Consider the following 17,592-nt stretch of genomic DNA (forward strand, 5'->3'; position numbering starts at 1 on the left):
ACAAAAGGTATTGAAAGAGACACAGTAAAACATAATCTAACTACGAACGCGCTTGTTAGTATTCATAGTACGTATAATGATATTGCACGCATTAAGCAAATGATAAATGCTTGAATAGACTAAAATAAATGTGTATGACAGTTCATAGATTTGAAGATGAGAGCAATATGTAGAATTTAAAGGAAAGTGACAGCTTTAGATGCTTATCTCTTTATGCATAGTATACTTTGTTTGGATATTCAATCACTGTGTACTTTAAATTCAACTTTATTCAAAACTTAGATACCATCACCTCCTCTAGAGAATTCAACAAGGACAATGGATATTGAATTAAAAAACCAAGGATGAACTGATACCAAGAGTACCATAAGAAAAGAGATTAACAATATACAGTTTCAGTGCACTATATACAGAAATACTGCATTAGATTTCTTGCAATTCAAAATTAATATGAGTGTATATATATATATATATATATATATATATATATATATATATATACGCACACACACACAATATTCTGGAGCACACGGAAAAACTGGAACAAATATGGTCTAATGAACATATTTTTAAAATGTTTATTTTATGTACCATTATCTTTAACTAATGGCCTAGTAATACAGAGTTTGATAACAATTACATTTTTATGGAATAGTTGCATGCTGTTATCAATTAACAAAACTACATCAACCTATCCATATTCTTTCCTAAAAGAGTTTGCTTTTAAATTATGGTCAGCCTTTGTCTGAGATCAACTCTCCCCATAGATAGTAAGTCAGGTTTTGTGGTTGCTTTTACGCAACTATCAGTCTTTTTTTTTTAACAAGAAAACCATTCGTAAATAAGCATTTTTCATCCCAGTTTTCAATACCCCTTACATTATGCGGAGAATAATGGCAATTCTAATTCTATGTTTTGTGTTGTAAAATCCTACAATGCTTCTTGGTGAGATTTAGATATGCCCCGTGCATTTTGGAAAGGAGAAAAATAATGAATATAAAAAATAATAAAGTGGCAATAGAAATGAAACTGAGATGAACATGTTTAATGGTACAAAGTCAATGTGCATTGTTATGACCAACAATAAAACGGCTAACACCAAGGAAAAGAGAGAAGATACAAATCAAGTTGCAGAGTAGATATGGGGCGTAAAAGCAGTTATTTCTAGACTTTAAACTTTTTCAATTATGTACTTCAATACTCTTTAAGACAGTATAAATGAGCTGACAAAATTTGCTGATAAAAGTAAATTGACTAGAACAGCCACAGAAAATGGATGCACTAAACAAAGACTTAGGCAGATTAGAACTGTAGGTTAAAAGCTCAAAATTGACATTTCAATTGAGTAGCTACTTCATCTGTGTTTGAAATAGTATCCAAATAGCTTGGGACCATATCAATGTCTGTGGTAAGTACATATAAAGTATATTATTGATTGGAACGCGAGGGGGAAAGTCAGTGCAGCGACAATACACTTTAACAATAATAAATAAGACAACGCGCCAATGAATTGTGTAATAATGGTTGTGTACCCATGAGGGTTCTAAAGCATAAGAGATGGTAATATCGTATCAAAAACGAATATTTTCAAGAAAGACACAAAGGTTTGTTGGTCTTATTCCGGTGAAAAATTAATAGTAACATCAGGAATTGTGGCATCTTTTGGAGTGGTTAATATTTCATACTAAAATAATAATATTTAATGCCAACAATAAGATAGAAATAATGTTTATAGTAGACACTGGGTATTCAACTCAGCAAGAGTTGCAAATATTTTCCTGATTCGTCCAAAGATGATTGAATGATTTATCCTAAACCTGTTTTTTTTTTTTAATTGGTATATATTTCCTAAATTTATGTATGTGACTCCATAGAGCAAAATAACTTCTAATGTCATTTACCTTGTTGTCTGTAGCAAACATTTTTGAAATGGGTTTCCATATCTACATAAAAATAATAATTACAAATTAATGAGACAAAGAAACAGCAGAATGGTTAAAAGGTAAAAAAAAAAGCAACAGGGTGATTTAGTGTCCAAAAGCACATTTGGCACTCAAGGATAACCACAAAAATGCAATGTGTGCAATCATAAAGAAGACTGGAAAGAAAACATAATCCCAGGTTCAAAATTATTGGTATGTTCTCTTGCTTTGTAATTTTTATTCAAATGGCCGGATGATGCACCCCAGTTGGTAGGAGGCTGATTTATGTGCTACATAGACAAGTATATTGATGATGTATGCAATTTTCCATAGTTTCTTCCTTTTATATGCATCCTGTATGATACCGTACCTTCCCACGCATCCTGTTTAAATATCTCTGTGTAGTCAGCGTTTTCTTATGAACCTATTATCAGCACACTCTTTTATGTGTCTTCTGTTTATGCCCCAGTCCCTGGCTTAGACTTTAAATGACTGCAACCGCCCTGACCTTTTGCTAATTTGTTGTGTTATGTGTTGATTTCTCCTCCTTTGTCTCACCTTAGCTTTCAATTCCCGGTGAATGCAGAGTACCAATGGGCTGAAGTTCTGGTTAAAAGGGACTGTTGCAGGTAAAAAGATGGGTAAAATGTGCGCAGTTCTTTACACGAGGTAGAAGAAATTTGCGTTAACAAAAATGTTAATTCATCCAGTAATGATAAATTTCACAAGTGTATTTTTTTTCATTTTGAAAATTATCTATTTTTGTTCAAATGACATCGTACAACACTGAAAACTCATCAAATGGTGCACGCATAAGTGTTTTGTGATTGTGGGGTTTTGGGGTGTTCTTGTATGGCTATTTTGTATTTAATATGTTTTTTTCACTCTACATTGATAGAATCCTATCTAGATGCTGCAGACATGGTGTCAAAATCTCAACTAACAATGTAAATAGAAGTGAATAGTATGCCCTGGAGCTAACCACAGGGAAGTCCTGAGAAATGGAATGTGACTTTTAGTAGTCCATGTATTGCGATAGTAGATATGGATATCATGCCTCTGTTTATTACATCAGACAAGATTCAGAGCTATCCTTGCAGTATTCATGCATTTCTTATTAACTGAATCATAAAGTTTTGAATAGTGGTGTTTGCCTTCAATATTAAACTTAGGAAGAACCTTGTATAACAGAATAAGAAATGTGAAGATCATAAAAAAGAACTTCTGCTGTCATCCTTTCAAACAGTACTTTTCAATTAAAAATCATATCTAGTTCTTTTTGTTATTATGAGACTTCCATAGGGTCAGAGCTAGGTTAATGAATGCGTGCATTAATATTAAATTACATTTCAAAGTGTGTGTTTTTTTCTTTCCATTGACAGGTTTGTGTATGCCTTTTGAGAACAATGTATTATAAATATGCCTGACCATCCACAATATTTTTTTTCCAGGTGGGTGCAAAGACAAAACCTGCTCATAGACACAAGTACTTCAAAAGCTCTGGCTCTGGCTTTCTACTTTTTAATGTAATAAAGTTTTACTTAATGTAAGACAAAATTACTTTAAAGGTATTGTGGATATATGGAAAAACCTCCACATAAGCCCTGGGAGTTGTACTAGTCTTACTTAATATAAAGAAGATTTACTTTAATGAGTGAGTGGTGAATATGTGGAACAGCCTCCCAGAAAAGGTATCTTGAGGTGCACAGAAACCTTGAGATTTTTCTATTATAAGTCAATGTTTTGGTTAAGATTTTTAAAGATATTTATGAATGAGTTAATTTTTAGTGTGATCTGAGATAGGATTTTTTCAGTATAGATGTGTCTGGCATTGCATTGGTTAATGATTTTTTTCTATTGCACCTTCTTGATTGTTTTCTGGAGAGCACTTAATACATTTATTGGTCTGGTCTCTGAATGCTTAACAGGTGTACCACATTAACCACATTTTCACGGAATTCTGCCAAAAATGCTCATCATAGCTTGTTTAAGTCTGCCTGACCCCAGAAAAAGTAACCTCTTGTGATTACTGGCAACCATCCAAGAAAATGTGTGAGCGGGAGAGCAGGCAAGCCAATGAACCTAACATAATTGCTGCAATTTTGCTATTCGATTGTTTTGTCCTCAAACGAAACAGGCATTTTTTGTTAAAAGAAAAAGGTCACACCAATCCACATGCACAAGTCTACTTAACAGGGAAAGACGAGCACTGTGCATAAGAAATATGAGACTTTTTTCTTCTCATTAGGGGTCGCCAGCAGTTCCCCCCACAACCCACAAAGGCAGATTAGCAATGGTGTTACGCAAGTGCAAAAATAAGAACTTTAGGGGAAAAGCAGTGAAACAGCTGGAACTATGAACCATCAACACTTCACATGGAAAGAATGGTAACTGTGGTCTTTAATATTTCTTTGTAGATAATTCATGATAGATTCCCTTTAAGATGTCTTGTCAGTTTAGGCTGAATACCGTTTACACAGTATTACTTTAGCTATAAATCATTGTGCCTTTAATCCTAAACATCTTTAAAAAAAAAAAAAAAAAAAGAGTAAAAACAATTTTCAATTTTTTTGTAGAACACCAAAAATATTCTTTCAGTATAATATATAAATATATTTTTTTAAGATAGGAACCTATAATAGATGAGCTAGCGTGTCAAATTTCAGAAATAATGAAAAAATATAAATCATGGCGTTTTCCTTAAAAAGTATTAAAAAGTAGCAGGGTGATATATAGCTTACCCTAGAAGCTTTCACAGTGAGTAATGAAGCATCTTTAAAATTAACCACTAAGGCTAGTGATAATGATATAGATGAATAGCTGGGCAAAATATAGACTACTATATGGAAGCTAAAGGTATTTTCTCTGGGCTCGTATGCAGTATGTTACATCTGAGGAATATGGTGTTTATGAAAATAATATGTTATTCAATCACTATATGATCCACCAATATGGATATTAGATATGTCAGAGTAACGATACATTTCAGCACAGTTATATTATAATAGTAAGAAGCATCAATCAAGCAAACTTTGCTTCCCTAACTGTCTCATCCTCTTTATTACGTAAGCAACTCTCTTGATCTCTCGTGTTTAGTAAATCAATCTAGTGAGCCAGGAGCTATGGACATGCATCTCATTCAAAGGACAGTCCTGATTTTAGGCCACTGTCTTGCCAAACACTTAGTGACACAATGTGATCGGATGGGTAAGGTAGGTAGGAGATGCCATGTTTGGTCTTGGTTTGGACATCTGAAATGATGGGTGTTATGTATGAGTATCTGCCCAAGTTTACAATTTGCTTCACAAAAAGCACTGAACTTTATATATATATATACTGAATTTTGATAAGATTACATTTTTTGCTGAAAAAAATGTGCATTGTTAATGATAGTAACTGGAAGCATGCTCTGGCATTGGAAGGAGGTCATGATTGTTAATTTAGACCATTATACTGAGATTTATGATGCATACTAGAACTCATGTACCATGTAATCAGATACACCGAGAACATCCCAAACCATTAAAAAATTAAAGTAGAACTTTGTGCACTGTGGCAACAGCTGTGAATAGTGGGATTCCAAGTAAGAACAAGTTTATGATTATTTATTAAATTATAGGGAATGTATTAAACTGCTAGGTACATTAGCGGTGTCCGTGCTAAAAGAGCAGTGTATCTTATCATGGGGTAAACTGTCATGTAAAAATAATTTAAGAATTTAAGAACTAAAATATGCTACACTTCGTATTATGCCAAAGTGACTGCAGTATATAATACAATAACAGATGAAAACATATTAACAACGTGTTATACATAAAAATGAGTTTTAAATATGAAGATAACAGTTATGTGTTACGTTATATTAGGTTTAGACATTTATGAGTATGGGAAAATATAGTTATAATGCTACATTTAGTAATAAAAGTGTTACATTTGATAGGTAGATAAGACAAGTCATAACCATACCTGGCTATCCAGACTACTCGCTCTGTGTACCGACCTTGCCTTTGTCTGACTACCCGTTTAGTGTACCGTGCCCAGGAATTGGTTAACTACCTGCTCTACACACCTGACTTAGCATCCCGTGGCACCTGTCTCGGCATTTACATGCAGCATTACCTATACAGGTATCTGGCAACTCTTGTAGTACTTTGTTACTCGCACTTAGAGAATGTTTATATCCGCCTGTACCTCGGGGCTAAACCCTTTGCTAGGTGTTTCAGAGCAAAGAACTCCTGCCGTTAGCGCTCCTGGGTCATGGCAGTCATGGCACAGCTATTTCAATAGGAGATTGGTTTATAGTTTTGTTCTAAAAAGGTCTGCTTTCCCGTTTCCCAGTCTTCATGTATTCTTTGTTATATTGTTTGTTTCATGATATAAATACATTTGCCAATCACATGCCTTCAATTTAGTATCCAAATACATGTACAGATTTACTTACATAGGTTTGCAATCTATACAGTGTTCCTTGAAACTATAAGTAAACATTTTGTATGTTTTTTTTTTTCTTGGCTTAAACACATGAGATTATTCAAACATTTTACTTTGGGGATATTACAATAAAACCTGGAAGAAAGTGGCATGAAAAACGTTCACACTTGTCTATCAATTTTTTCCCTTGTGATGTACTGATTGAGCTGCTTGTTTTTCAGTAGGTCAAGTCTCTCAGTAAAGGCCAAATCTGACAGAGTGGATGCTTATGTCAAGCCAAGAAATGAAAATCTCGAAGGTTTTTCCTTACGTGGTGCAGACTAATGACCTTTTTGATACCTAATACAAATATGATTCATTGATAGAGGTGTCAGTCGATCACTCAGATTAACATTTTTGTGTGCGTTGTCAGCTGTTTTGTAACACAAATGGGATTTATTTCAAAGAATTGTTTTCTGATCTTTCTGACTCAAGGGTCGCAAACAACCCTTTGCAGTACATATAGTACAAACATACTTTAACTGTTCTAATGCCGAAGGCATAAACATTGCTTTTGATTTCTTCCGGCCTTGTAATGAATAGTAGAAACGAAGACAAAATTACAAAATGTTTATTTTCATTGTGGTACAGAAGCAATGTTGGGCAATTATTACTGACCAAAGGGCCTACATACCTATATACAAGTAAACATATAGTCTCACAGAGCAAATGGATCATACTTACTGCATAAACAGATCCAACTTAGACTGTAAGTTCTATGGGTCAGGGACCATCTTTCCATACTGTAAACTGTGAAACGTTGGGTTTATTAGTTACCATTATATAATAAATATATACAAACATACATACATAGATCAAATGAGAACCGCATGGAAATATAGAGATCAACTGAGTAACACAAGCAAACCCTGCATTGCAGGTATAGATCAAATGAAAAACATACAGATTTTTTTTTTAAAATTGTCTATGTGCGCTTAGTATATGAAAATGTATAAGAAAATAATGACCTAATTTTTCAATTGGTCCAAAATTCCTCTTTACAATGCAAAAAAAAAGAAATGATCATAGTGTATACTGAGTATCAAATGTGTTTGTGTTATGTTTGTATTATTGCACTCACAATAATAGAGCAGGTAAGAAAGCTCTGGTGTACCCTGGCAGTATATGCAGCAATTGAGTGCTGGGATATAATTTCATATCTCAACGTCCAGCATCAATCAGCGGCACATTGTGCTAGAAACCTCCCTTAACGTTGGGGCGGTTAGAGGTGATCTCCCCAACTGGTCCTGCTCAACGAGCCGAGGGCGCAGTCTCTGTACCTGCTACCCAGTCCAGGCCTGTGGAGCCTGGGTGCAGTGAACTCCTCAGCTCGGCCTCTCGTGAGGTCCAGTAGGCCAGTCCAGCCCTGGAAAGAAGTAGGGTCATTGGCTGTAGCATCTCATTTTAATTAAAGCATTGTTTAGTTACCGTTTTTGTTCGATTATAAGACAAGGCTTTTTTTTCAGAAAAAAATTATCTGGAAAAAGACCTCATCTTATAAATTAGATAATTTTTTATTCGGACCTCGGATCCGTAGCATTGCTGCACAGCCGCCTGTTGCTCTATGGTCATTTTTCACAGTGCCACCATATGTCTGGCTATATAGATTTTGCATCAAGACATTTAGATGTCTGATACAGAGATTGGGTTTACGAGGACTATTAAGCGCTAAGTAATCCCACAGCAGAACATTACTTGCTATAAAAAGTGTACGTCCATACGCATTCCAAGAGAACCTTGTATTGTTTTCCACTTTAGAGGTCACACCGGAGTCAACACATCCCCAGGGGGTATATACTAAATTTGTTCTAGTTAATTAAAAGAGCAGTTTTCAATTGCTTTGTTTTACTTCATAAAAGAAAGCATCGGCACAGTAAATAAAAGAAACTGCAAATTTATCTTGCCATAACATATTTCAATGAAGAAAATTTATTTTGCTAAGAATAACCATGTTCCAGCAGTGAAGATATTAGTGTGTAACAGTGGGAATCGAATGTGACATTTACTGCAAGATTCTTCCTTTTTCCTGTCATGCAAGGTGTGATAACATATACTCCTATACCGTGTTGAAGGCAGAATATCTTTTTTAGTATCAAAGTTTTTTTTTTTCTGCGTAACACAATGCATGCCTATTTTAACTCGTAAATTGGTATACTTTGCTGTGGCAAGAAACCATCTCACATTCTTGTGTGAGTTACCTTCTAGCTAAACAAAAAAATATTACTGGTAATATGAAGAATGGACCAAAAATTATTAAAACTATTTTGTTTTCTTTGCCTTTTCCATTTGGCTGAAATTCAGAGGGCCTTTTCTTTTTGTAGATCAAATTTCTTGTTGATCGTCTACACTCATTCTCTCTCACACTCTCATTCACTCTCTGTCATGCTCTCTATCAATATCTCCCTACATTTTCCACTGAGCGCTGTCATTTCCCTGTCTTCTTTTCCACATCTCCACTTGTTCTCTTGGCTATTTTTGTTCTTCTGTCTTCCCTTCTCGTCTGCTTTGCTTTTGGTATCAGGTCCATTATCCATATTCATCTCCAGATCCACATCTCCACTTGTTCTCTTGGCTATTTTTGTTCTTCTGTCTTCCCTTCTCGTCTGCTTTGCTTTTGGTATCAGGTCCATTATCCATATTGAAAAAATGAAAAAAGCAGGGGAAAGGCTGTCCACATGGTGAGTATTGTGGGTCCGCTCTTGACTGGTGCAAAATGTTTGGCCATAAAGGGAGCGACATCTTCTCCTTCAGGTGAACAGCTTTTATTTGCTTTCCTACAGGTTTAAGTACTTACAAAAGTACTTACAAAGTACTTTAATATGTATTCTTCATTGGTGGTCCTGCATAAGAGCACTGGAGTGTCCCTTTTAGGAGGAGTGTTTGCAGGTGTTCTCACCCAATGCTTTATGAACAGGCAACACTGGTAGGTTTCTCCACTAAAAAAAGCCGACACTGCATAATGCACAATTCAACGGGTGAGGAGACTGAAGAGTTCTCACTGGGAGGACTTCTATAATATGTAGTAAAGTCAGCGCATTCATGCAGTCAAATAAATGTGCTTCTATCCACTATATTATGACTTATTATAATAATAAATATGTTGCCAGGACTTCTAGATGGACTGTCTGTTTCCTCCCCTTGCTTCTGTACTATGGTCTGCCTTCTACTGAACTCTAATTGTCTATGAGATTCCACATTCGCCCCTTTTTTATATTCTCAACCCCACCCTGTCCATACAAGGCTGGGCTCAACTCCACTGGGTGGTAATCTCTACTGGACAGTTACTGTCATTTGACATCATTTTCCTCTTACACACAACACTTGCTTAGTGGGCACATAATGAAATGTCTTGTTCAACCAAATGAAATGTTGGAATGAAACAAGCCGTTCGAATGCTTTCGTAAGGTATGCTTATATGCAACCAATTAGTTTAGCAAACGTGATTCTTTCAGTGGTCTGACTTATAATGATCTTATGTTAATTGTTCTTAATAGAGCACAGGACGTGTTATTAATCGTTGGTGAGTTATCATCACATTAGGGTGCTACATTTATCATGTGTGAGTGAAGGGTGTTGGAATAATTAGTCTATACTAAAAATTAGGTTGAGCATAATTTAATTTGATTTTGTTGTGAATGGAAAATAAATAAATTCCTATACACACAGAAGAACACAATTCAAAATATAAATTATCCTTTTTTGTGTTCCTGTGCATTTTGCAAGGGCATAAATGTTTCAATTCATGACTGACTTACTGAATAATGTTTGCCTTCATATTTGTAGGATGGTATACATCATTTAAGGGGAACAAAAGAGAATGCAAGAGAATATATATTACTACAATGTTATTTTTTAAAAAAATAAATCTCTACTGCCCCCTTGAAGACATGTTTTCTTTCTTTCACGTCTGAGTATAAAAAACAAATGGAAACTGACATTATAAAACATAAATACATATGCCGTTATTATTTATAAATAATATTAAGAGGCATTGCCAGGTTACTTTAAACTCATTTTTATTATTTCCTACAATCAAGTGAGGATTACATTCAAATTCTACTTTCCTTGCTTAAATTAGTTAAGAATGGAAAAGAAATTGGGGTTCTGAAAATACAAAAGGCCTAAGTAAACTAAAACAAAGCCCCAGTATCCATAACCACTATTAACCAAGGATAAACCAGTGAGTTCCCCCTTCCTCTATAGAATGGATATTAAGCATAATACAAAAACCCTATGGGGAAGTATGAAGTCACCAACACAACCCCCACACTACATCTCACCTCTTCTCTGTTCCTTATGTTTGTCCTCACCCCATTCCCTCAAGATTGTAAGCTTGTGAGCCGGGCTCTCTCCACCTAATGTATCGGTTTGTCTTAGTCTGTCAATTCTAGTCTTGTCATACCCCTTGAATATATGTATTGTATGAAGCGCTGCATAAATTGTTGGCGCTATATAAATAAAATAAAATAATAATAATTAATCATGTTTCACTCCCACCCAATGGGATAGTGGGTTAAAATATAGGTTAACCCTTTGGAGAGGCATGATGCCAAAACATACCTCACTGCATAGAGAGGATTAAAATGCATATTACCCTTTGGGTGGGCAGGGGTCTTACCGTGCCTCTTCTCTTCATCATGTTTGGTGTTGGATGAAAGGGTTAAGTAAGGTTCAAAATTAAATAAGAAAGAAAAATACAATAAATTAAAAACTTTTCTTTACATTTCATTAACCCTGGTAAAATTAGACAAAGTATTTTGGGAAAAACAGGAATATGGTTACCAGGAGTCCGTGTATATACTCTTCTAAACCAGCAGCACCAAGAATATTACAGAGAAACAGAAAATCCAGTTTCAGGACTACTGTCTTATTTATTTAATCAATCCGGTATAAAGATTGTGTTAACTGAATTCATATGTTCTCATGCTTTATTAGACAACAATATTGTTCTCTTGTTCTCTAACATCACAAGCTGTGTGCTAGCCATCTTCTGAAACCAGGCCCCTGCTGGATTCAACAGCATGTGCTCGTGCTCGTGCTCACCCCACCGTCCCTTCAAGTTTTAGTCCCTAAAAAAGAAACATACATTTCCCAGCTTTTTGTCTTTGTTGGATGCTGGTGTTACATATAAACTGTACGCTTACATAGAGTATAAAAAAATAAGCAATTATTAGAAAAAAATAGTGGAATGCTAGAAAACCAAATTAAATGACTCTCCCTCAGCTGTGCGTAAGCAGAAATGTTATAGGCTTTCAAAGCACTAGCAGGGCACAGCCAAGTTTGGCAGCTCTGCTCCTCAAAAATGAAAAGAATTCCCAGGATAATCAAATATGCTCTTGCTAAACAATTCAAGTCTTAGACCAGGAATCTACCTGTTGGTGGCAATTTCACAAACAAACCAGAGAGGAACGACTGGGAGGATTTACAAAGAGTATATTATATAAAAAGATATACTTTCCACTTGTATATTTCTGTTTAAACTGTTATATACATTATTTCTATGTGTAAATGTATATTATTATTTTGTGTTTGAGTACACAACCTGTATATTTGCACCTATAGCACATATATAATATATATGTGTGTGTTAGACATATAAAAGAAAAGATGGATACATTCACAAGACTAATGGTTGAAAATGACATACTGGCACATTAGAGTCTTCAGGTTAGCTATTTTTCAAACACACAATATGTCTAAAATATATTCTTTCTTAGGACTATGCTTTTACGTGTTCAATAGCAGGCAAGACACATTTCATCAAAAAAATATAAGAAACTGGTACCACGTATTTGTTGTTTGTCAAAACGAAAGCCTATTATGCCATGAGTCTTCAACTTTAGATTAAAAAGTATACAAAACAAAAATATATATCTATATACAGTAAAATCTATAATTACAGTTATAAAAAATATGCCTTGGTAACTTTGGAATATGAAATATTTAGAAATGATTCACAGACCCAAACATAAGTAAAAACGATGTAAAGCTGTTGTGCCAAACTATAAAAAATTTGCAAAAACTTTTTCTGGAATTGAAAAGTCATACCAAAAAGTAGATTTGTACACGTTAAGATGGACAACCAAATCCTAAAAAGTGGTGTGTGTGTCATGTATAAAAGTCAAGTTGTCTCCAAAAAGATACAAAATTTACTTCAACATTCAAAGTGGCAGTATAGCATCAAAGACAGAAATCTGTATAAAGAATAGCTATTTTGTTTATACAATTAGCATGATTTCAGCAATTGAGCTGATTATAGAGTATAGATCATCCACATTGATAGAAGAACCTCAAGTAAACCGAAAATGAAAAATGTACACCAAAAAAACCTAATTTACTTTACATCATGAAGTTGTACCCAGGTTATAGTAAGTGCTTTTGTTAAATTTATGTATGTATAACATTAGGAAACACAGACTATAAAAAATAGACAAATCAGTCTATTCACTAAGAAGTCAAGTAGTCAGTAAAGTTAAGAATTAACTCAACAGACCAGACTCAAGCGCAGTTGCATGTCCTTGCATCCTAACGCAAGCATAACTTGTATATTCACTAGTATACAAATGCATATTCATATAGAAATGCAACTATGTTTTAAGAGTTGGAGGTGAGGGCATGAATGACAGGAAACCTTACAAAAAGTAGTAATACGGGGTGTGGCCTGGCAACGGAGCTGCATGGACGCGTGAGTGTGTAGCTCTGCCAACACGCGAGCATAAAACCGGCTAAAATAACTTGAACACCGGGTTTTTACCTGCCAGCTTTCTACCTCGGCACTCCTGAGACGGGTGGGATGTCTGCCAGACACCCTAAGAAGACCCCACACAAGCTGCCCCATTACTTCACCAAAGATGCCCGGCACGGTGATAGGCCCCAAGATGGCGGCGAGCCTTCTTTCGCGCCTCAGGCAATTGCTCCAGATGAGGATGAATTGGGCCTCGACCCTGCGGCGCCAGTGACTCCAGTGATCCTACGCAGCATGTTGGACTCCATGCAATCCTCCATGACGGATGCCATAAAGGGCATGCTCACCGACCTCAGGCAAGACCTGGCCCAGCTAGGCACGCGCACTGAACACATGGAACACAAATTTGAGGACTTTACATCAACTTTTAATGAACTGGTCGACCGTCACAACATACTGGAAGACAAATATGACACATTGCTCTCCAAGCTGGCTGACTTGGAGGATCGTTCCCGTCGGAACAATCTGCGGCTTCGTGGCATTTCGGAGGATGTGCCGGATGGTGACTTAGCGGATTACGCCCGTGAGTTCTTCCTTACTCTCTTACCTGATACCCCGGTTCCAGAGCTTCGTATGGACAGGATTCATAGGATTCCGAAGCCGAAATCTCTCCCGTCGACTGTGTCCAGGGATGTGATTCTGCGACTTCACTATTACTCCACCAAAGAGGCTATTATGCGCCAAGCCCGCCGGCTCTCACCGTTTCCTGCTCCGTACACCCAAATTCAACTCTTCGCAGATTTATCCTCCGAGACCCTGACTCGGCGACGTTCCTTTGCTCCAATCACTTTGGCGCTCCGGTCCAATAATATTCCCTACAGATGGGGCTTCCCCACCAAGCTGCTGATTTCCCGGAATGGTGTCCTGCATGTAGCCAAGCTGCCTTTGGAGGGCCTACATCTCCTCCAGCGCTGGAATCTAGTCCAGGACGATGAGGACGTCTTGAGCCATCGGGACCCTGTTTCTGTCCCTCCTAGACCCCCTACGGCGGATGAGCCTCCTAAACCCAGCCGGCAGAGGACGACGCGACAACACTACTCACGCACGCACACTAAGGATCCAGGGAGGCCCTCTGCGTTACCTTCGGCGACCCCACCGGTGTCTTCCTGAAGCCCAGCAGTGATTCCAGCGATCCTGTTTCCCTCCCTCGAAGTTTCGGCGAGTTTTGTTTGTGAACGCTATCCGGGTAGTCTCTCCTGACCGAGGACGGAGCGCGTCTTCCTTCTGGTGACCCGATGCCGTCCTGTTTCGGTTGCAGGGTTGGTGAGCCTGGATGGGCCGTTGCCCTCCTTATTTACTTTTACTTTTATTTTTGATTTTTGTCTGCACGACGTGTGGTGGACAATGTGTTTTCTTTGTTTTTTGTTTTCTGTGTTCCACCGCTGTAGTTGGGGGGGCTCGCCTGTCCCAGATCTTGGATCCTGATTTTCGTTGCGCTGGGAAGTTCACAGTATTTTATTTTATGTGTTTTTTTTTTGTTTTTTTTTTTTTTTTTTTTTTTTTTTTTTTTTTTTTTTATCACTGACCCTTTTGCTGCTCGTTCGGTGCAGCTTTCGCATTGTTTGATTACACACACATACACACACACACTTTTTCTGTTTTTCTCATACATTTTGCTCGTTATATTTCTGCCTTCCCTAACTGACCGGTAACTCGGCCTTGTGCCTGGTATTGTGGTACTGCTTGTTTAGTTCCTGTTTTATATGTGCGCTCCACCTCTGACAAGGGCCTTCACCGTATTTTACACTACATTCTACACTGTCCCAGATTTTGGGTCCTGATTCTCGTTGCGCTGGGAAGTTCACAGTATTTTTTTTTTTTTTTTTTTTTTTTTTTTTTTTTTTTTTTTTTTTTTTTTTTTAGTCACTGACCCTTTTGCTGCTCGTTCGGTGCAGCTTTCGCATTGTTTGATTACACACACATACACACACACACTTTTTCTGTTTTTCCCAGACATTTTGCTCGTTATATTTCTACCTTCCCTAACTGACCGGTAACTCGGCCTTGTGCCTGGTATTATGGTACTGCTTGTTTAGTTCCTATTTTATATGTGCGCTCCACCTCTGAAAAGGGTCTTCACTGTATTTTACATTACATTGTACTTCTGTGCTGTGCCGTGTTAGTGCTATGTGTGGTGTACTATGAGTTTTGCCTCGGTGTTCTGATGTCATTCTGTTATAATGCGAGCGTGTCAGCAGTTCCTGGGAATTGCTGTTTTCTTGTTTTCTCCCCCTCATGGTAACACTCTCTGGTGGGTGTTCTGTTTTATGCTTTCTCTCATTGTGTGATTACTTAATACCTACAGTGTTTGGTTTTCTCATATAGTCTCTGGCTGCTCATTTCTTCTTTCCTACCTGTGTTCCTTCCTTTTTTTTTTTTTTTTTTTTTTTTTTTTTTTTTTTTTTTTTTTTTTTACGTCGGCTGTCCACATGCCGTTCGGGGTCCTCTCTCTCAATGTTAGGGGCTTAAATACGCCCCACAAGCGTCATATGCTATTTCATGAACTCAAATCACAGCGGGCAGACGTGGTGATGATTCAGGAAACTCACCTGTCCAAATCCAACCATCGCCTGTTAGCGTATAAATTGTATCCTTTGGAATTTCATGCTAGGGCTCCGGGCAAGACAAGGGGGGTAGCTATCCTTCTTAGTAACAAGGTGAATTTTCAGTTACAATCTCAGACCTGTGACCCTCAGGGCCGTTTTCTGATCCTGCGAGGTTGTATTGATGGCGTCCCTTACACACTGCTGAACCTTTACGCCCCTAACACAGGGCAGTTAACGTTTTTGGATAAAGTTCTTGCTAAGTTACATGATGTGCGGCATGGCAGAGTGATTGTGGGGGGAGATTTCAATTTAATTTCAGCCCCTAGTCAAGATTCCTCGGCTCGTTTATCCTCCAAGTATTTGAAATCGCTGATTGCCCAGGGGTCCAAGTTTCAGAAATTGCTTCACCAACATTCCCTTTTCGATTCCTGGCGTATCCTCCACCCTATGGATAGGGATTATTCATTCTATTCCACAGTTCACTCCAGCTACTCCAGGATTGACATGCTCCTTGTTGACAAGCTTACCTTACAGGATGTACAGGCGGCTGACATTGGACATATTACGTGGTCTGACCATGCCCCTGTGTCAATTTCCATCACCAAGGGCTTTGGAGCGGCTCCGTCAGCCAGATGGCGCCTCAATGAAAGTTTACTGCACCAGGCTGATGTTCGTGCGGAGATCGCTACTGCGCTCACACAGTACTTTCAGGACAATGATACCCCTGATATTTCCCCGTCCACACTATGGCTTGCTCACAAAGCGGTCATCAGAGGTCACTTGATTAAAATTGCTGCTAGATTGAAGAGACAACGTTTGCGTACCCTGACTGACCTCACTACTCGTCTTACCGCTCTGGAGCTTTCCAACAAGGCGTCTTGGTCTGCTGATACGTATGCACAGCTCCGGGACATTAAGTCGGAACTACACCAGCTTCATCTCCAGCGTACAGAATTTGCCCTCCGTCGGCTACATCTCACCTATTATATGAAGGGCAACAAAGCCGATTCCCTTCTTGCACGTCGCCTTCGGATTCAGGAATCTCAGAGTTCTCCCCATCATTTGGTTGACTCACACGGTCACAAGATTTTCAATCCTAAAGAGATTGCGGATAAATTTGCGGACTATTATGCATCGCTCTACAACCTTCCTCTGCAATCTGACCTTCCTCACCCTCGCTCCGTCGACATGTCTGCGTTTCTCGACTCACTACCTATCCCTAAGCTTCCGCCTCCCCAGTGGGATACTCTGGTTAAACCGCCTTCTACTGAGGAAATTGAACGCACCATTGCCGGCCTCAAGGCCCATAAAGCCCCGGGACCAGATGGTTTCTCGAATATTTATTATCGGACTTTCAAAGATATTGTTGCTCCCCGCCTCGGTGCTCTCTTTTCCAATTTCATGAGTACCCAGCATTTTCCGCAAGAGATGTCTGAGGCTACCGTGGTTACTATCCCTAAGCCTGGAAAATCCCCTACAATGTGTGCGAACTATCGGCCGATTTCTTTATTGAATACGGATACTAAATTGTATGCAAAATTGCTGGCTAACCGTTTGAATATGTTGCTCCCTTCCCTGATCAAAAACGACCAGGTCGGCTTTATTTTGGGTCGTCAACCTTCGGATAACACGAGGAGGATCATCAATATCACGCATCTGGCTAAGTCGCTGAACAAACCTTGTATCCTCTTGTCCTTGGACGCTGAAAAGGCCTTCGACCGCCTACATTGGGGGTATTTACGTCTGACGTTACAGGCCTTCGGTTTACCGGAGCCCTTTATTAATGCTGTTCATATCCTCTATGGTGCGCCCTCTGCGAGGGTTTTTTCTTCCGGATTCCTATCCAAGCCATTCCCGATCCGCAATGGTACGAGGCAGGGTTGCCCCCTCTCTCCCCTCCTCTTCGCTC

Source organism: Spea bombifrons, chromosome 3, assembly GCF_027358695.1.
Source record: "Spea bombifrons isolate aSpeBom1 chromosome 3, aSpeBom1.2.pri, whole genome shotgun sequence".
NCBI lineage: Eukaryota > Metazoa > Chordata > Amphibia > Anura > Pelobatidae > Spea > Spea bombifrons.